Raw genomic sequence first — 22,420 nt, 5'->3', positions numbered from 1 at the left:
AATCGGGGACTGGTTACCAGAGCCAATCAAATAGTGGGGATGGGGCGGTGCCTCTGACGCAACCGGTGGAGGGGCGGAGGAAGACTTCATCCGGGCTACGGCGGGTCTGGGCGGGTCTGGGCGTGGCAGGTAGCTTTAGCCCGGCGGTGTTCGTTGGGATTGCTGAGATAGCAGTCAGCGTACCCAGAGGAGCCGTGTTACGGAGGTTTTCCCGGGCTGGGAAGGCGGGAAAGGGCGACGTGCATTTGAAAAACGCCGGTAGGTTTGCTCAGAACAGGGCCTCAGATTTCTCCTGAGACTTGCAAGCCCCTCCACTCCGCAGTGACCTCAGGTCCTCTCCCTCGAGGGTTCGGTGACCGCGGCAGCTCCGCGCGCGAGGATGCGGCTGTAATAAGACTTTATTGAAAACACTTCAACGAACAGTTCTCAAATCCCAGCTGCTGTTAAAGAGCGATGTCCAAAACAACCAAATTCTAGCGCGGTGAAAGAATTCGGGTGAGCCCTTGCAGTTGACTGCATTTGAAGAGGAAAGTGAGGCTGTGACGGGGTTGGTTTTCCTGCGTTACTTCCTCTCCCCTTCAACTCAACCAGTATTTATTTATTTAAGCATTAAATCAGAGTACATGAAGAGGTCAAGTAGCCGAGTAGTCGCCGAGCTTCCTTGTTAGAGAAAGAATGACTTGTTTCCTAATGATGTAGGCACAAAGAAACTAAAAAAAAAAAAAAAATTGAATGGTGCAAAGACATATTTCTCTTTAGAAAGGAAGCTGGCAGGTCTACCTCAAGAGCTAATGAATAAGTACATGAAAAGCTCAACATTATTAGCCATCAGGGAAATGCAGATCAAAACCACAATGAGATGCCAGTTCACAACCATTCGGATAGCTAAAATCAAGAAGACGGGTAATAAATAAGTGTTGTATATGTGGAGAATTTGGAACCTTGAATATGTTGCTGGTGGGACTGTAAAGTGGTTCTTTGGAAAACAGTCTGGCAGCTCCTTAAAATATTAAACATAGCATTACGGAAATGACCCAGCAATTCCATTTGTAGGTGTAACTCAAGAGAAATAAACTAATGTCCACTAAAAAATGAATGTTAATAGCAGTATAATTATAACAGCCTGAAGGTGGAAATGACCTAAATGTCCCTTGTTTAATAACGATAAATAAAATGTGGTCTAGCCATACAATGGAATATTATTTAGCCAAAATAAGAATCAAGTACTGATACATGCTACAGTGTGGATGAACCTTGAAAACATGATATTAAGGGAAAGAAGCCAGTTACAGAAGACCACATGTTCTATAATGGTGTTGGCAGCGAAAAGGTACCAGGGGTTAGACCTGTAGAGTCAGACCAGACCTCAGTCTAGCAACCTGGCTAAGAAAGAATTCAGAGCCGAGACTCATACAAGGAAAGGTTTACTTAGAAAGTCACAGAGGTAGAAATGTGTTGTAGCCTGACCAGGCGGTGGCGCAGTGGATAGAGTGTCGGACTGGGATGCGGAAGGACCCAGGTTTGAGACCCCGAGGTCGCCAACTTGAGCGCAGGCTCATCTGGTTTGAGCAAAAAGCTCGCCAGCTTGGACCCAAGGTCACTGGCTTGAGCAAGGGGTTCCTCGGTCTGCTAAAGACCCGCGGTCAAGGCACATATGAGAAAGCAATCAATGAACAACTCAGGTGTCGCAATAAAAAACTGATGATTGATCCTTCTCATCTCTCTTTGTTCCTGTCTGTCTGTTCCTATCTATCCCTCTCTCTGTCCCTGTAAAAATAAATAAATAAATAAATAAATATAAATAAAAATGTTTTAAAAAATGTGTTGCAGAAGAATGCCCTCAGGAAGCAAGTTAAAGCAGCAAAAGAAGGGCCCTTAGAATTTGTGCAAGAGAGAGGCAAGGAATACGCACCTGGGAGAAGGGGTTGGGAAAAGGCGTGGCCGTGCACCATAGAGCCACAGGGTCCATCTTAAGGGTATCCTGAGGTCTCACTGGAGAATTCCATAGAATATTCATCAGCTTTCCAGGTGTGTTCTTTCAGGGTGTGGTCTCTACTGAGTGGTTGGCGCCCAGGGTGTCATAAGTCAATGCAGCTGGTCCCCGTGTCAGCCATGAGTCACTTGTCTGCTATTCTGGACCTGCAGCTGAAACACACCTGAGGCCTAGATGTATATTTGATGTGGGTCAGAACCTCATTACCCTGGGAGCTGAATGTTTAAGGACTATTCTCTGGCACCCTTGTTTGTTCCACCTCAAAGGGTGTCTAACCCATATGACCAGCGATATGCCAGCGGTGGAAAGGTTACCTTGGGGGTGAGGTCCTTGTTTTCCCAGTTCTGCACATTGCTAGGCACCCAGGGCTTTCTGCCCTAGTGACCTGTACCTGGTCCCTCATCCTTTCTAACTGCCTACCACAATAACATATATGTGAAATGTACACAATAGGCAAGTCCATACAGACATTAGTAGAGTAGCTGTTGCGTAGGGTTGAGGGATCTAGGAGAAAATGGAGTGTCTGCTAATTGAGCACAGGGTTTCTTTTGTGTGTGTGTGGGGGGGTGATGAAATGTTCTAAAATTGATTGTAGGGATGGTAATACAACTGTGTAAATATACAAAAAATTATAGAGTTGTACAATTAAAATGGGTGAACTGGATGGTACGTGAGTTATAACTAGTAAATCTGTAATAACAATGATTATGATAAAGATACTGAGAAACAACCAAAGATAAAAAAATAGTGCCACTGAATTGTGTCCGAGGTAAAACAAAACAACAAAGCTACCAAGAGACTGAAGTATTGAAGACCATTTTATTTATTTTTTAAAAAAATTTTTAAGTCTTTATTCATTTTTTAGAGAGGAGAGAGAGAGAGAAAAGGGGGGAGGAGCAGGAAGCATCAGCTCCCATATGTGCCTTGACCAGGCAAGTTCAGGGTTTCAAGCCGCCGACCTCAGTGTTCTAGGTCAATGCTTTATCCACTGTGCTATCACAGGTTAGGCTTGGAGACCATTTTAAAACCGCAATTCACGCAGAAAACTTGTCTTAGTCTGTGCCTAGAATAAACAAGCTCCTGATAATGAGTGAATTATTTCTTCTGGAAGACTAAGAAGGTATATGATAAGAAATAAATAAATAAGTGAGTCAATGGAATACAGGAGTTCACTATCTCTGAAAGCTTGACCTTGGGACTTCCTAAAGCTTGAGAGGCATTTTGGAGCATAAACGTCATACTTTTTCAATAATAGAGATGCATCAGATTACCAAAAATTTTTTTCAGACTTATATAATGACATCCTTTTTTTTTTTTAGTTGTGTACTAGTTGTACCAATTGTGGTTCAGGAAAATGTGGTCTGTTTCTTACCATAGTCATAACAGCTCAATAGTTTGTATTTCAGAGTTAAAAAGTATTACCAAGATAGGTGGGACAAGCTATTGCTGTTCAACTACTTGCTTAGGATATATTGGGGCTCTTCTCTGAGTTTTCTATTTCTATTAATCCCTAAAAAAAGTTTTTTGTTGAATTCACAATGTGCTTAAGTCGATTAAGTAATTTCAAAATCTTAAATTCAAGAAGCAGCAAAAGTTTTATTACCTAGAAATATTTTAAGTTACTTTTTCTTTTTTTCTTTTTTTTTTCTTTTTCAGTGAGAAGAGAGAAAGGGATAGACAAGGACAGACAGACAGGAAGGGAAGAGATGAGAAGCATCAACTCATAGTTGCAGCATCTCAGTTATTCATTGATTGCTTTCTCAAATGTGCCTTTACCAGGGGGCTACAGCTGAGCCAGTGATCCTTTGCTCAAGCTGGCAACCTTAGACTCAAGCCAGCAACCTTGGGCTTAAGCCGGCAAGCACAGGGTCATGTCTATGATCCCACACTCAAGATGGTGGGCCCACGCTCAAGCCTGCAACCTCAGGGTTTCAAACCTGGGTCCTCAGCATCCCAGGCCAATGCTCAATCCACTGCACCACCACTAGGTCAGGCACTCTATTTCTTTCAACATCATGTGTACTCATAAGACAAGAGGGTAGAAAGCTAGCTACTTTTATTCCAGCAACGGACTCCATAATAATAAATCATGGAGGACCTTATCAACTTCTGCAAAGTTGGTTAGCAACTTGCTATAATAAACCATTTCTCATTTGGAAAACTTGAAACATATATGAGGCAAATAAAATGGTGTAATGAAGTCCCAGGTATCCGTCACTCAGCTTTGACAGTTTTCTGCATTCTGTCATTCTTGTCTCATCTCCAGCACCTGCATCCCTCCACCCACTCCTCACCCACTCCCCATCTGAGTTCAGCTGCATTATTAAATTAGTGCATCATTGGCCATGAGCCAAATGAAAGTATCTGAGAATTGGATCTGGTTTGCTATGTTGTGCTTATTTGTCCTCGGTCACCTTCACAAATGTAATTATTTACCCAAAGTAATCCATCTTCTTTGTAGCCATTACCTAAATGATATGACTTAAAAAGGCTAAAGGGATTCTCTAACCATCCTCATTTAACCTGACTTCGCAAATGCCGAAGTTATACATAGATCATAAAATCTACCTGCTGGTAGAATGAAACATCATCTTTTCACTGGAATGCTTAAGCCAGGTCTTACCTGAATCCCGGCTGTCTGATTGATTGACTTCTGCTACAGCAAAAACGGTTTCAACAATACTTACTGCACTTTAGAAAGCCATCTCTGAGGTTGGAGAACAGATGGTTCCACGGAATCATTTGTTTTGGATTCCGAATAATTTTGGAATTCTGGTTAATTACTTTGCTGACTTGAATATATAGTCCTCTTCTGTCTTAAGTTCCTCCATCTGTGAAATGGACAGAATAATTATTAACTGGCTTTGGTCTTACAAGTTGCTAAATGGTTGAAGAGCCCTGATACCAAAAGTGAAATGGAAACAAATCTTTAAACTGGTTTCCAGAGAGTAAAGCAAATAATATAGGGTCATTTTATATTTCTCTGAAGTGAGCTGGAGCACTTTACCAGCTCTCCCCTGCCCCCATGGTCCTCCTTAGTAGGCAGTAAGGGGACAAGACTTTCCTTTCGTGGCTTGGGAAGCAGAGGCACAGAAGTGAGTTCTCTCTTGCCTAAGGATTATGAGGCAGTGATGAAAGTTACATTTTTTAATTTTTATTTTATTTATTCATTTTAGAGAGGAGAGAGAGAGGGAGAGATAGAGAGAGAAGAAAGAGACAGGGGGGAGGAGCTGGAAGCATCAACTCCCATATGTGCCTTGACCAGGTAAGCCCAGGGTTTTGAACTGGCGACCTCAGCATAGTGATGAAAGTTAGAACTGCCAAATCTCCTATCCTCAGCCCGGTATTTTGCTTACCTGTATTACTACTCTTCTAATAAGGAGACAGACCTTGCAAAACAAGTTAATTCTTGTACATTTGATCTGTACCTCTTTATAGATGTTGTAAACTTTATACATTATGGGGAAACAATTCACCTACCCCACTGAAATGTGGAATTAGTACAGTTTCCTACTGGTATTGATATATCATGTGATAAATATTAAGCATCCATTATATGTCAGGCACTGAAAAAGAGGGTCATGACCCCTTTCCTCCTGGACCTTAAATGGCCATATTAAAGGAAAAAATGTCAAAAGTGCATTTCCTGGGACTGACATATAAAAAACTGACAAACTTGGTGGCTTAAAACAACAGAAATGTATTCTCTCACAGCTTTGGAGGCCAGAAATTCTAAACTAAGATGTCGGCAGAGCCATCCTTCCAAGTGCTCTAGGGAAGGAACCTTCCCTTCCTCTTCCAACTTCTGGTGGCTCCAGGTGTTCCCTGTGGCTGCGTCACTCCAGCCTCTGTCTCCATCATCACATGGCCTTCTCTGTATCTTCTCTTTCCCCTCCACCCCCAGCTTTATTGAGATATAACTGATATATAACACTGTATTAGTTTTAGGTATATAATAGCTCTATTTTTTGTGTCTGTGACAGAGACAGAGAGAGGAACAGATAGGGACAGACAGACAGGAAGGGAGAGAGATGAGAAGCATCAGTTCTTCGTCGTGGCATTTGAGTTGTTCGTTGATTGCTTCCTCATATGTGTCTTAATTGGGGGCTACAGCAGAGTGAGTGACCCCTTGCTGAAGCCAGTGACCTTGGGCTTCAAGTCAGTGACCTTTGGGCTCAAGCCAATGATCATAGGGTCATGTCTATGATCCCACGCTCAAGCCAGCAACCCCAGGCTCAAGCTGGTGAGCCTGCACTCAAGCTGGCTACCTTGGGGTTTCGAACCTGGGTCCTTTGAGTCCCAGTCCAACACTCTATTCACTGTGCCACTGCCTAGTCAGGCTTTTTTTTTTTTTAAGTGAGAGGAAGGGAGATAGTGAGACAGACTCCCGCATATGCCCAACCAAGATCCACTCAGCAACCCCCCTCTGGGACCAATGTTCGAATCAGCCAAGCTATCCTCAGTGTCCGGGGCTGATGCTCAAACCAATTGAGCCACTGGCTGCGAGAGAGGAAAAGAGAGAGAAGGGGGAGAGGGAAGGGAAGAGAAGCAGATGGTTGCTTCTCATGTTTGTCCTGACCAGGGACTTATGCACCCCAGGCCAATGCTCTATCCACTGAGCCAACCAGCCAGGGCTTACAATAGCTCTTTATCTTATAAAGACACCTGTCATTAGCATGGTGAGTGGGTGAAATGAGTGAAGGGAATCAAAAAGTACAAACCCAGTTATATAAAATAAATAAGCCATGTGATGTAATATACAGCACAGTGACTGTAGTTAATAATACTGTATTGCATATTTGAAAGTTGCTAAGAGTCTAATTAAGTTGCTTAAAAGTTCTCATCATTAGAAAACATTCTGTGATGAAGTGTGGTTACAAATGTTAACTAGATTTATTGTGGTGATCATTCTGCAATATATACAAATATTGAATCATTATGCTGTACTAAATAAGAAAAAATGGGTCCATTAAAACCCAAGTTTCTCAACTTCAGCACTATTGACATTTGGACCAGCCCTATGACTCCAGAACCCACAGTCATTCTAGAGAATTCCAAGTCTAGACCTGCAAGTCATCCTCCTGAGCCCCAGATCATGCACATTTCCCCCTAGTGAGCAGATCTGCGTGCACATTTCCCACTTCCTTTTCACTTGTGCTCCTTTTCCTGGGTTCCTTCCTTGGTGTGTGACACCACACCAGAGACCTGAGAGTCATTCCTGAATTGACTTCTCCCTGAATCCCATATCCAGACATTGTTCTCCTCTACTTTCTGCTCGGCTCCATTCACTGCTTCGACCCTTGGCCATGACCCATGCTCAGGCCACATCTTCTCTTACTTTATTGTGACTGTCTCTTAACTGGCTTTCAGTTGTTAATCTTGCTCACTTCCAATCCATTCTCTACCGTGAAGACAAATTGCCTCTCCACACCATAGGTCTGATCTTGTCTCTTTATGTTTAAAATCCTTTGAGGCTTCTGAATGGCTTTATGATAACATCCAAACTCATTAAACTAGCTTTACAGGGCCTTTCCTGTTCTGTTCCCTTCTCATCCCACCAGCCCCATCTCCCACAAGCCTTACCATATAACCTCCACTGTAGCCATACCGAACTGTTTGCAATGCCCTTAATGGGTCACAGTCTCTCCTGCCTCCCGGCCTTTGCACATGCAATTTCTCTATTGAAGGAGCTCTTCACTAGCTTCTTCACATGATTATTGTTAATCAGATTTTAGGTACCCTCTATGCATAGTTTTTCAGGGAAGCTTTCTCTGAACCTCCAATACTGGGTCAGGTACCCTGATTTTATTTATATATATATATATATATATATATATATATATATATATATATATATATATATATATATATCACCCTACACTCATTCTGTCATAGCATTTGTCACATTGTATTATACCTGCTTTTTGTGGGCGGGGTTGATTGCCACTGCTTTAAAACTGAGTTGCGCCCTGGCTGGTTGGCTCAGCGGTAGAGCGTCGGCCTAGCGTGCGGAGGACCCGGGTTCGATTCCCGGCCAGGGCACACAGGAGAAGCGCCCATTTGCTTCTCCACCCCTCCGCCGCGCTTTCCTCTCTCTCTCTTCCCCTCCCGCAGCCAAGGCTCCATTGGAGCAGAGATGGCCCGGGTGCTGAGGATGGCTCTGTGGCCTCTGCCTCAGGCGCTAGAGTGGCTCTGGTCGCAATATGGCGACGCCCAGGATGGGCAGAGCATCGCCCCCTGGTGGGCAGAGCATCGCCCCTGGTGGGCGTGCCGGGTGGATCCCGGTCGGGCGCATGCGGGAGTCTGTCTGACTGTCTCTCCCTGTTTCCAGCTTCAGAAAAATGAAAAAAGGAAAACAAACAAACAAACAAAAAAAAAACTGAGTTGCAAATAAGATATAATAAAGTGCATAGCCTGACCAGGTGGTGGCGCAATGGAAAGAGCGTCAGACTGGGATGCAGAGGACCCAGGTTCGAGACCCCAAGGTCGCCAGCTTGAGCACGGGCCATCTGGTTTGAGCAAAAGCCCACCAGCTTGAACCCAAGGTCGCTGGCTCCAACAAGGGGTTGGCTACTCAGTCTGCTGAAGGCCCGCGGCCAAGGCACATATGAGAAAGCAATCAATGAACAACTAAGGTGTTGCAATGCGCAATGAAAAATTAATGATTGATGCTTCTCATCTCTCTCTATTCCTGTCTGTCTGTCCCTGTCTATCCCTCTTTCTGACTCACTCTCTGTCTCTGTAAAAAAAAAAAAAAAAAAAAAAAAAAAGGCCCTGGCCGGTTGGCTCAGCGGTAGAGCATCGGCCTGGCGTGCGGGGGACCCGGGTTCGATTCCCGGCCAGGGCACATAGGAGAAGCGCCCATTTGCTTCTCCACCCCCTCCCCTTCCTTCCTCTCTGTCTCTCTCTTCCCCTCCCACAGCCAAGGCTCCATTGGAGCAGAGATGGACCGGGCACTGGGGATGGCTCCTTGGCCTCTGCCCCAGGCGCTAGAGTGGCTCTGGTCGCGACAGAGCGACACCCTGGATGGGCAGAGCATCGCCCCCTGGTGGGCGTGCTGGGTGGATCCCGGTCAGGCGCATGCGGGAGTCTGTCTGACTGTCTCTCCCCATTTCCAGCTTCAGAAAAATACAAAAAAAAAAATTAAAAAAAAAAAGTGCATGGATCTTAAGTGTGCAGACCAGTGTTGTAGTGGCTACGTACACTCATGTAATTACCACCTAAAAGAAAATCTAAAACATTTTCATCACCCCAGAAAATTCCCTTGTGTTTTCTCTCTGGTCAACAACCTGTCCCGCTAGCAAAGGCTCCACTTTACGTTTATTTGTCTGGATAGACTGGAAGCTCCATGTCTATTTTTATATATTTCACATGCTAGCACATAATAGGCATTCAGTAAATCGGGCATGAATAAAGACATGGAACATGGATAAAATAGGTAGAAAACTGCAGTGATTAATTTATTTGGATATCTTGAGGGTTAACATTGCTAACTTTTTTTTTAGATTTTATTTATTAATTTTAGAGAGAGGAGAGAGAGAGAGAATGGCGGGAAGGAGGGAGGAACAGGTAGCATCAACTCTCAGTTGCTTCTTGTATGTGCCTTGACTGGGCAAGCCCTGGGTCTCAAACCAGCGACCTCAGCATTCCAGGCCGACGCCTTATCCACTGTTCCATCACAGGTCAGGCAACATTGCTAATGTTAATAGCAATAGTATCTGAGACAATGTTAACAGATTTTCTTGGAACAATATTTCTCTTCCGTTCCATAGTTAGCTTCAGCTGTTCTCTTGATCTGAACATCTGCTTTGTACTACTGTACACCTACACACTTAATAAGAACCTTACTTCCAGATTATACTTTTGTGGGACTCCAAATCAAGGGTCTCTGCTTGATTAAAAAAAACTCATTAAATGCTTATGTGTAAGTTTGTTAAACCTCATACAGAAGTTAATAGTGCCCTGGCCAGTTGGCTCAGCGGTAGAGCGTCGGCCTGGCGTGCGGGGGACCCGGGTTCGATTCCCTGCCAGGGCACATAGGAGAAGCGCCCATTTGCTTCTCCACCCCCACCCCCTCCTTCCTCTCTGTCTCTCTCTTCCCCTCCCGCAGCCGAGGCTCCATAGGAGCAAAGATGGCCCGGGTGCTGGGGATGGCTCCTTGGCCTCTGCCCCAGGCGCTAGAGGGGCTCTAGTCGAGGCAGAGCGACACCCTGGAGGGGCAGAGCATCGCCCCCTGGTGGACAGAGCGTTGCCCCTGGTGGGCGTGCCGGATGGATCCCAGTCGGACGCATGCGGGAGTCTGTCTGACTGTCTCTCCCGGTTTCCAGCTTCAGAAAAATACAAAAAAAAGAAAATGTTAATAGCATATGGGATCAGGTAAAATAAAGGAAAACTGAATGCGGAAAGTAGAAGTGCCCTGTCTCCCTGGGCCTTTGTCCAGGTTCTATATCTGTATTGGTAATGACAAACTTCTTGTCTATGTTGAAATTCAAGGGATTAAGCATTTTATCTCCAATAGCACTTGTTAATGTCAAAATAAAGCCTTGTAAATCTCCATTTATTTGAAAGCCCTTGAATTCCACAAGAGAAATGGAGGGGTGGGAGGAATAGGAAGCACCACCTTGTAGTAATTGCTTCTCGTTAGTACCTTGACTGGTAAATCCAGGGTTTTGAACCAGCAACCTCAGCATTCCAGGTTGACACTTTTTTTTTTTTTTTTACAGGGACAGAGAGAGAGAGAGGGATAGACAGGGACAGACAGACAGGAATGGAGAGAGATGAGAAGCATCAATTATCAGTTTTTCATTGCAAGACCTTAGTTGTTCATTGATTTCTTTCTCATATGTGCCTTGACTGTGGGCCTTCAGCAGACTGAGTAACCCCTTGCTCGAGCCAGCAACCTTAGATCCAGCTGGTGAGCTTTTTGCTCAAACCAGATGAGCCCGCGCTCAAGCTGGCGACCTCGGGGTCTCGAATCTGGGTCCTCTGCATCCCAGTCCGACACTCTATCCACTGCACCACCGCCTGGTCAGGCCAGGTTGACACTTTATCTACTGCGCCAACACAGGTCAGGCCAAATCCCACAAACTTTGAATGTCACACTAAATTTTAAGACATTTATTTCAAGGCAAGTTGCCAAGTATATATAATTGTTTCACATCAAATAGCTACAGAGCCTGACCTGTGGTAGCGCAGTGGATAAAGCGTCAACCTGGAAACACTGAGGTTGCCAGTTCAAAACCCTGGCTTGCCTGGTCAAGGCACATATGGGAGTTGATGCTTTCTGCTCCTCTCCTCCTCCTTCTATCTCTCTCTCTCTCTCCCCCCTCTCTAAAATGAATAAATAAAAATTATTTAAAAAAAATTTAAAAAAATAGCTACAGAAATGTGGAAATATGACATTTCAGACTGGAGTGTTTTTCTTTTTTTTTATTATTTTTATTTTTTTTATTTTTTATTTTTCTGAAGGTGGAAACAGGGAGAGACAGTCAGACAGACTCCCGCATGCACCCAACAGGGATCCACCCGGCACGCCCACCAGGGGCGATGCTCTGCCCACCAGGGGGCGATGCTCTGCCCATCCTGGGCGTCGCCATGTTGCGACCAGAGCCACTCTAGCGCCTGAGGCAGAGGCCACAGAGCCATCCCCAGCGCCCAGGCCATCTTTGCTCCAATGGAGCCTTGGCTGCGGGAGGGGAAGAGAGAGACAGAGAGGAAAGTGCGGCGGAGGGGTGGAGAAGCAAATGGGCGTTTCTCCTGTGTGCCCTGGCTGGGAATCGAACCCGGGTCCTCCGCACGCTAGGCCGACGCTCTACCGCTGAGCCAACCGGCCAGGGCTTGGAGTGTTTTTCAACAACACCAAGCAACTCGCCAATTTTCAGTGGATCCCAACTGTATGTCCTACAAGTTTAACTCAATTCGGACATGAATTATCTGGAAATAGCATCAGATCCCACAGGTTAAGGACTCAGTCCCACAGTCTGCCCCCCTTTCAAATGCCAGTGCATGTCTGGTTGTCACCTGTATTTGTGATCAACTGGCTATAAATTGGGGTTCCCACGAACCCCTCCTGTGGACTGATAATTTACTAATGTGGCTCACAAAGCTCAGGGGAACATTTATTTACATTTACACATTTTATATAAAGAGTATAATAAAGCCCTGGCCACATAGCTCAGTTGGTTGTAGCATCATCCTGGAGCACGGAGGTTGCCGGTTCGATTCCAGGTCAGGGTACATACAGGCAGCTCAATGTTCCTGTCTCTCTCTCTCCCACTGCCTTTCTCAAATAAATAAATAAATAAATAAATAAATAAATAAATAATTTTTTTTAAAAGAGTATAATAAAGGATAGAGATGAACAGTCTGATGAAGTGGCACACAGAGAAAGGTCCAGCAGAGCTCTGAGCGCAGGAGTGTCTGCCCTGGTGGAACTGGTGTGCACTCCCCTCTCAGTAGGTACAGGTGTTCACAAAGCCAGAATCCCATCAGATCTGTTTCAAGAATTTTTATAGAGCTTAATCTTCAGTTCCGCCTATCTTCCCAGAGGTTAGTGGATGGGACTGAAGATCCCAACCCTTTAATCACTTGTTCTTTCTGGTGACCAGCCTCTTCTTAATATTTTTTATTTATTGATTGATTTTTAGAGAGAAAGGAGTGAGAGAGAGAGAGAAGGGGGAGGAGCAGGAAGCATCAACTTCCATATGTGCCTTGACCAGGCAAGCCCAAGGTTTCGAATCAGTGACCTCAGTGTTCCAGGTCGACGCTTTATCCCACTGCGCCACCACAGGTCAGGGAAGCCTCTTCTTAAGTTATCCTATGTCACCACATTAGCATAAATTCAGGTGGGCTAAAAAGGAACTCCTTCTAACAATAAAACACACCCCCATCACTCAGGAAATTCTAAGGGTTTTAAGGGCTCTGTGCCAGGAACCTGCAGACCAAGACTAAATATATTTATTATTACCACACAGACATTCAGCAATAGACATCAGTGATAGGCCTCAGTTATCACATTCAGCATTTGCTTCCAGACTAACAAGATATGAAAAGTAGATCAAGACAACTTTCTCCACCCTCTAGAGATGTGCTGGCAGGATCGAGGCTGCAATAAATAAGACTAAGCCTCCTTCCAAAGGTCGCAATAAACACATTTATTAAGTCTCTAATTGCATGTGGTGCTATGCCGTGCTAAGTGAGTCACAGAGCGAATTAGCTAACTCTTGCCTCTCCTAACAGTTTATCAGCCAAGGCAGACAGTCTGACGCTCATTCACGTTTACAGACAAATTGTATAGACACCACGGAATACAAACAGTAAGTCAATTCATAAATGAACAAGGTAAACATTCAGAAGTGGCAATACTTAAATGGTTGAGATAAGAGAGTTGTCTTGAAAAATTGCAATTTCAGGCTATGTAAGATAAAAAAAACTTAGTACTTTTCTCTCTTCTCTACCACTACATATATTTACAATCATAGAAGAATATGTATGTGCCTCATAATTGCTCCCTAAAATGTCAATCTTTTGTTCAAATGCCTGGCTGAGTAATGTGTAATTTCAAAGCTAGGCAAAGAGAAGCTATCAAAGTGTTAGCAGGCTTAAGTTTGGGGAATAATTTAACATTCTTCTTGATCAACCCTCCTTTGTAATATCTTCCTTCAAATTATTTCCAGGATATCCCTTTCCTTCCATTTCTGTATTTTAAAGACAAAATTATACAAATAACACATGCTATTTTAGAAATGCAGAAAAAGCAAACAAACATTTTTATGGACTGAATATGTATCCCCAAAATTTATATGTTGAAGTCCTAACTCCTAATGTGACTATATTTGGGATAAGGCTTTTAGAAAATAATTAAGGTTAAATGAGGTCATAATGATGAGGCCCGAACCCTATATGATGGTTGGACTTCTAAGAAGAGGATGAGTGATCCCCCATCCCTCTTTTAAGACACCGCAAGAAAGCAGCCATCTGCAAGCCAGGAAGAAAATTGTCACCAGAGACTGAATCAGCTGGCCCCTGATCTTGGACTTGCTGGTGTCCAGAACTGTGAGAAAATAAATTTCTGTTGTTTAAGCCACCAAGTCTATGGTACTTATAATGGAAAAGATTGATATTATTCCCAAATCTTCTAATACAGAAGATAACTGCTGTTAACTCCATTTCCTTCCAGAATTTCTTTCTAGTTCTCATCCAACAACTATCTTTGTAGTCCTGTACATTTGCCCACTTCTGCCTTCTGCTCCTTCCCAAACTTTTTATTTTATTTTTAATTATTCAGTGAGAGGAGGGGAGGCAGAGAGACAGACTCTTGCATGTGCCCCAACTGGGATCCACCTGGCAAGCCCACTAGGGGTCAATGCTCTGCCCAGCTGGGGCATTGCTAGGTTGCTCAGCAACTGAGCTCTTCTTAGCACCTGAGGTGGAGGCCACAGAGCCATCCTCAGTGCCCAGAGCCAACTCGCTCCAATTGAGCCATGGCTGCAGAAGGGGAAGAAAGAAAGAGAGAGAGAGAGAGAGAGAGAGAGAGAGAGAGAGAGAGAGAGAAGTGAGAGAGGGGGTGTGGAGAAGCTGATAGACATGACTCCTGAGTGTCTTGACCTGAAATCAAACCCAGGACATCCACACATCCGGCAGACGCTATACCACTGAGCCAACTGGCCAGGGCCTAAACAATTTTACTGGTTTAAAAATGTTTTACACTTGAGGAATCTTGTCTGGATTCCATCACCATGAAGTTGGAAGAGACGTTAGAAATCTTTTTGTTAAAATTCCTGCAAAAGCATAAATTCACACTAGTATTTTCTGATATAAAATAAAATTACAACATTTTGCATCAATGAAGAAAATGCTTCTCTGAATTAGTGAAAAGTCTGAATTAAATCATTTTGAAAGAGACATGATTTTAACACATTCAAGTATGTGCAACAACTCTGAATAGTCTAAACAAAATCTAGGGAAATTGAAATTTTTGAAAATTTGATTTTATGAGTAGATAAATGTGATTTCCCCTGCATTCAATAACAAGTTTATGTTTATAAAATGCTTTATCATTTTCAAAACACTTTGACTTTATGATTTATTTTGATCCTCAGTCTCAGAAGTAAAGGAGACAGTTATTATATTTTCCATTTTGGAGGTAATAAGAAAGATAGTGACTGACTTGGAATAGATTAAAAAAATACTCAGTTTATCAGCTTTTGGAAATGCAACAATAAACACTTATTTTGTTTATATACTTACTTTTATGTGTACACTTATTGTTTTTTTTTCACTTATTGTTTTTATATTTATAATTAAACTTTATTACCATTTATTAAGCCCCAGGCACTATTCTAAGGACTTTTCTTCTATCTTCTTATTTAATGCTTATAACAACTCCTGAGGTTTGTACTATTTTTATTCCCATTTTATAGACAAGAAAATTGAGGCACAGATCATTAAATAACTTGCCCAAAATCCTATTAAAAGTAGTGGGGCCAGGTTCAAACCCAAGCAGTCTGATTACAGGACCCACACCTCTAGCCATGATCTTAAAAGTAGTAAGCTCACTACAGCTACTTCAGAAGGACAGAGACGTATTCTTTTATTTTTTATTTTTGTACTTCAAATGAATTAGGAGGTGCCTCCTATGGCCTGATGTGCCTGGTTTGTTTACTTAAAATTGCTTCCTTCACAGTGAGAAAAGATTCCTCAGAGCTGACTACTCAAATAAATGCAGTATTTATGGTCTCCTGCTTAGTGATGTTTAACAGCACTACATTTGTACATAAGATTCTGCATTTGCTGATAGCTCACTTGTACTCATATGATAATTTTGTTTTCTAAAGTAGATTGCAAGCATTGAGGTACGGATCTTGATCTCTGGTTTCTTGCCTTTTGATATAATGATATGGTTAAAATTGGCTTTTGCCTCATTGGCTAAGAGCAGGAAGGGCAGGGATTAGGAAGTAAGGAATCTGGGCCCTATTCTGCCATCAAATAGCTGAATGACCTTGAGACCTGTTTCCTCTTCCTGTAGGCCTCAAATTAATTTTTATTTATTTATTTATTTATTTATTTATTTTGGTATTTTTCCGAAGCTGGAAACGGGGCTGCAGTCAGACAGACTCCCGCACGCGCCCGACCGGGACCCACCGGGCATGCCCATCAGGGGGCAATGCTCTGTCCATCTTGGGGCATTGCTCTGTCACAATCAGAGCCATTCTAGCACCTGAGGCAGAGGCCACAGAGCCATCCTCAGCACCCGAGCAAACTTTGCTCCAGTGGAGCCTTGGCCGTGGGAGGGGAAGAGAGAGCCAGAGAGGAAGGAGAGGGGGAGGGTTGGAGAAGCAGATGGGCGCTTCTCCTGTGTGCCCTGGCCGGGAATCGAATCCGGGACTCCTGCACACCAGGTCGACGCTCTACCACTGAGCCAACCAGCCAGGGCCTCAAATTAATTTTGAGATGATCACTAGCAAGTACCACTTACTTGAAAATACAGATGTCTATATTTTTTATTGTGATAAAATTCATATAATTTAAAATTTACTATTTTAACCATTTAAAAGTATACAGTTCTGTGGCATTTAGTATATTCACAATGCTGGGCACTTATCACCATTATCTAGTTTTAGAACATTTGCATCTAGATATGCAATATTCAGAACAGGCAAAATTCATAGGAATAGAAGGTGAAACTGTTGTGCCATATGGTAACTCTACGTTTAGCTTTTTAAGGAACTGACAGACATTTCCATTTCCACCAGTAAATGTGAGTGTTTCAATTTCTCCACTTCCTTGTCAACATTTATTATTGTCCAACTTTTTGATTATAGCCATCCTAGTGGTATGGAGTCTCATGTGGTTGTCCCTGTTTATGGCACATCTGTGTCTGAACTAGACCATGATTTCAATGACAGCCTGAGCTGAATTTGTCTCATTCACATTATTTTACCAGTCAGTGTCCAGCTAAGTTCCCAGTACATACTAGATGATAACAAACATATCTGGTGAATAAAATAATTGACAACCACTGTTATTTTTGTGTAATCTTCCTAGGCAGTTCCTATGGCATTCGTGAGTTTTGCCAAGGCTGGTCAGAAACATTTTTAAATATAAAGTTGATAAAAGGAATCAATTTCAGTGTTAAAGTTCCCAAATCTTTTTATTTCATAAATTCCTCCAGTGATATTAATGTTGGTTTTTAAAGAATTCTAAAATGTCTTTTGCTGATTAAAGCTTTATCAATAATTGTCTTGTTGTGAGATATTGAGTAGGTTGAACAACAGCCTTATTGAATGCCTGTTTCAAGGGCTACACCCCGCTAGGTGTAGAAGGTGGGTAGGGAGCCCAGAAACAGATCTCAAATATATGTCTATCCGAAATGCACTTACTAAACAGGTTAATTTCATCTTTTCTCTGGGATAATGGCTTTCTTCTTAGAATTTTTTTTTCTCTTAAAGGCTTCCATTCTTTTATGTATTAATTGACACAAATTAAGGTTTCAAAGAACACTTTTTCCCCCTTTCTCTCCCACACACAGAGTGAATTAGATACTTGTTCAGAGACCTTCAAATGAACAGGGTTTTTAAGAAGTGTTCTGGCAAGTTAATTGCTTTTGTGGTGCAAGAACATTATGAGCCTGAAAATAAAGAATGAAAGAATCATGCAGTTTATAAGATTGGATGTATAATGCTCAGAAGTTCCAGACGCTTATGGGAAAGATGACCTCTAATGCTTTGGCTGGGAAGGATGAAACCACTTTGAGTTTTCTACAAATGTGGCTTGACAAGGACTGGTTAATCAATTCTTCAAGCTTAGATCAGTAAAGCTTTAGAATAGTATAGCTTATATCCTGAACTCTGGAAAGAGCTATGTTTTTAAAGATTAAATAAGAAATGCTATGGATATGTTATCAGTTTGTTCTGACTGATCTCTCAGACTCCAGAGTTAAATTCTGACTTTTTTTTTTAAATTCTGACTTTGATTGATAATATTAGGAAGTTTTATTCATAGCTGGTCCCAATTTGAAGTGAAAGATATATTTGGGAATAGAATTAAAAAGGAATTTAGATCCTAAATTTAAAATGGTTATATTTAGCTTGTGCTGTGAACTAAATTGTGTCCTCCTAAATTCACATGTTGAAGCCCTACCCCCCCCACACACACACACACCTGTGATAGTGTTTGGAAATGGCTCTTGGGAGGTAATTAGGTTGACAAGGTCATGAGGTTTCATAGTTGTTACACAGCCTTATCATCACAATTAGGCACCAGCTTTTCATCAAACATCACAGATACAGAAACTTGCAAACTGAAATGTAAGCAAGTTTTGCAAACCAAGGACTCAACATCACCCAAAGAAGGGAAAGCAATGAGCAAATGTAGCTTCTGCTTCTGTTACTGAAAGCAGCCGCTTCTACTGGAAACTGCCATTAAGTCAAATATTGAGAATGAGTCAGGGTGTTCACAAAAAATGAAAATGGTGAGTGTGAAATGTACTTGTATACATGTGAAAATTATGTAATGTATATTATTCTTCACTTAATAGCACTAAGAGATGCAAAGTGGGTTCGAGCAAACAAATGAGAGTTGACAATAGAAACACAAACTCAGCCCCAATTAATTTGTTCATTGATCCTTTCAGCTGCAGATGGTAACATCTACTTTGGATGAAATAGGAGGTCCAGAGACAGCAAGGAGTTTCTTTCCCCAGAGAGGGAGGTCAATTCAGTTCATGAGCTTTGAGAAGTTGGAATGTTAGCTTGGTCTGGAAATACTTAGTGATGCTTGTCAGGCTAAAGATCAAGTTTCTCCCGGAGCTCAGTTAATTACCCAGAACTTTCTGTCTTGATTGAGCCCTGAGACTGTATGACTCTCAAAGTTGGGCTCATGTTATTCTATAGGAGATATTTTCTCCCTTGAAGCTGGATTTTCTTGGATTATCAAATGAAAGTCTGTGCATGCACATGGGAGACCTGGCTCACACGTCATATTTTCCTTGTTCAACAGAGCCATTGAAGCAATTACCTATTTCCTCTCACACAGTGTCTAAGAATTGTCTAACAACCGTGGTTCATGTTTGTCATTTTCAGAACTTTTGGATCTGATCAGCAGATAAAGCATTCATTCTCTGACACTGCTGGATTTCCCATCCATCGTGGGAGCTGCAAGTGATGTGCCAGCACTTAGTTGCTGGTGAGCTACTATCTAATGAGCAATGGAGCACACTGATTATACTTGGCACAATTCTACTTGGGGTGCACCGTGTTCAGAGATAACTAAAATCATGAATATAGTCATCGTTACTCAGAATAATTTAAACACCTTTGATAAGTATTCAGTTCTTTCATAATCATGACATTGCTAATCATAGCAAGCTGAGCTCCAGCTCCTCATTAAAATGTAGAGGCCACATTCATTCACTGCTGGTGGGAATGTGAAATAGTGCAGCCACTGTGGAAGAGAGTCTGGAAGTTCCTCAAAAAGTTAAACATGGCCCTGGCCGGTTGGCTCAGTGGTAGAGCGTCGGCCTGGCGTGCGGGAGTCCTGGGTTCGATTCCTGGCCAGGGCACACAGGAGAAGCGCCCATCTGCTTCTCCACCCCTCCCCGTCTCCTTCCTCTCTATCTTTCTCTTCCCCTCCCGCAGCCAAGGCTCCATTGGAGCAGCGTTTGCCCGGGCGCTGAGGATGGCTCTGTGGCCTCTGCCTCAGGCGCTAGAATGGCCCTGATTGCGGCAGAGCGACGCCCCAAGATGGGCAGAGCATCGCCCCCTGGTGGGTGTGCTGGGTGGATCCCGGTCGGGCGCATGCAGGAGTCTGTCTGACTGCCTCCCTGTTTCCAACTTCAGAGAAATACAAAAAAGAAGAAAAAAAAAGTTAAACATTGAGTTACCATATGAGCCAGAAATTCCACACATAGTATATACCAAAGAGAATTGAAAACATATGTCTACACAAAAGTGTACCTGAATGTTCACAGCAGCACTGTTCACAGTAGCCAAAAGGTGGAAGCCACCCAAATGTCCAGTGAGAGATGAATGGATAAATAAAATATAGTACATCCATACAATGGAATATTACTCAGTCAAGAAAAAGGAATGGAGCCCTGACACCTGCTATAACATGGATGGACCTCAGAAACAAGTTGCTAAATGAAAGAATCCGACACAAAAGGCCACATATTGAATGATTCCATTTACATAACATATCTAGAATATGAAAAACTATAAAGACAGAAAGATTAATAATTGCCAGGGTTGGGGGAGGGAGAATGGGGAGTGACTACTAATTGGTATGGGTTTTTTTTTGGGGGGGGGTCATTAAAATGTTCTGGAATTAGATAGTGCTGATGCTTGTTGGCTTCCTTTCCTAGCTTCTAAGTCAACTGGCTGGGATGTACTATTAAGGGACTCTGGAGGGAGAGTGAAGGATGGGTGAAAGGGAGAAGCCATGGTTTTCCTTGCTCTCTCTCTACTGGGAAAGGAAGGGGTCAGTCACTCAATAATACATAAGGTGAGATAAAGGCTCATATGAAACAAAGAGCCTGAAAATCTTTCTGGGGACTGAACTGTTCTGGCAGGATGAATTGCTTTCAATATTTTCAATTATATATTAATAAAGATGACTTTGGTTGCAAGAGCCAAAAATCTTCCTCAGTCAAGCAAAAGCAAAAAGCAAACAAAACAAAAAGCCCAAACTGAACAAATAAATGTTTGCTAAGTTCTGTTCTTGGGAAATTATAGGCTGGACACATGATACAGTTGAAGAAAGAGCTGCAAGAACTATGGTCTCAAGGTAGAAATAAAACTCAATGACCAGAACTATTTATTTTTCTCCTTCCCATCCCCCTCAATCCTGCTTAGCTCTTGTTCCTGTTTGAAAATTGATCTTGTTCTTTCTTCCTACAGGTAGCCTTTTACTGGTGGCAGGAAATATGACACCAATAGCCTTGTCTAGTTATCCCAAGACAGAGGGCTCTTCTTTCTCTAAAGTTCACATAGCATCCCAGAGAAGGATCTGATTGGCTCTGCTAAAGCCATATGCCCATCCTTACAGTCCCAGGGGTGTTGTGTAACTTTGTTGAAATTAAAGGCAACACATTTGTGGGGAAGATAGTGGAACATGTTGGAGAGACAAACTGAATCCTAGGCAAGTTATAAATTCCTGTTTCCTTTATTGGCTTGGAGGGTGGCTTTGAAATGTAAAAGTGAAGGAGATCAGCATTAGATTTTCATCAATAAAATAAGAGCAGGTCCTTCTCAGTCTCTCAGAGACACTGGTTCATCAAAGGGATTTTTAATTTTTTTATTTTTCTGAAGCTGGAAACGGGGAGGCAGTCAGACAGACTCCCGCATGCGCCCAACTGGGATCCACCTGGCATGCCCACCAGGGGGCGATGCTCTGCCCATCTGGGGCATCGCTCTGTCGTAACCAGAGCCACTCTAGCGCCTGGGGCAGAAGCCAAGGAGCCATCCACAGCGCCCGGGCCATCTTTTGCTCCAATGGAGCCTCGGCTGCGGGAGGGGAAGAGAGAGACAGAGGAAGGAGAGGGGGAGGGGTGGAGAGGCAGATGGGTGCCTCTCCTGTGTGCCCTGGCCGGGAATCGAACCCGGGACTCCTGCACACCAGGCCGATGCTCTACCTCTGAGCCAACCCGCCAGGGCCATAGGGATTTTTGATATGTGTCTTATGCCACTTTTTTCTCTATGAGATTAAATGTCTAGTTTGTTTATTCATAGCTGTATCTCTAGGACTTAGCACAATGTCTGGCACATAGTAGGTACTAAAAAATATTTGTGGAGTGAATTTTAAGGATTTAAAGCACAGCTGACTTGAAAGGAATCTTGGCAATAATTGAGCACATACCGGATGCCAAGTGCCTAAGTGAGAAATTGAGGTTGTGGCCTGACCTGTGGTGGCGCAGTGGATGGAGCGTTGACCTGGAAATGCTGAGGTTGCCGGTTCGAAACCCTGGGCTTGCCTGGTCGGGGCACATATGGGAGTTGATGCTTCCAGCTCCTCCCCCCTTCTCTCTCTCTGTCTCTCTCTCCTCTCTAAAAATGAATAAATAAAAAATTAAAAAAAAAAAAAAAAAAGAAATTGAGGTTGAAAAAACAAAACATGGTCCCTGCCCTTGAGGCACTCACAGTCCATCAATGGAGGTAGCTGCTTATGCAAGTCATTGAACAAAGTGCTATGAAAATGGTCACATAATCTCTAAGGAGATGATGGAGTAAATCCCTAAAAGATAAAATGTTTTCAGGATTTTGATAATATTTAGCCATGTTCTCAAAATCAGATATATTCAAATAGAACTATTTAAAGCAGGAGAGTTTCCAACCCAAATGCTGGGTTAGTGGGTGAAGCAGGGTGAAGTGGTAACACAAGGTGCCCATCAAGAGACAACAATGAATGACTACAGCTGTAGTGATTTGGGGA

The sequence above is a fragment of the Saccopteryx bilineata genome, chromosome 2 (assembly GCF_036850765.1).
Source record: "Saccopteryx bilineata isolate mSacBil1 chromosome 2, mSacBil1_pri_phased_curated, whole genome shotgun sequence".
Classification (NCBI taxonomy): domain Eukaryota; kingdom Metazoa; phylum Chordata; class Mammalia; order Chiroptera; family Emballonuridae; genus Saccopteryx; species Saccopteryx bilineata.
The sequence above is the reverse complement of the archived record's forward strand: the minus strand, read 5'-3'. Positions refer to the sequence as shown.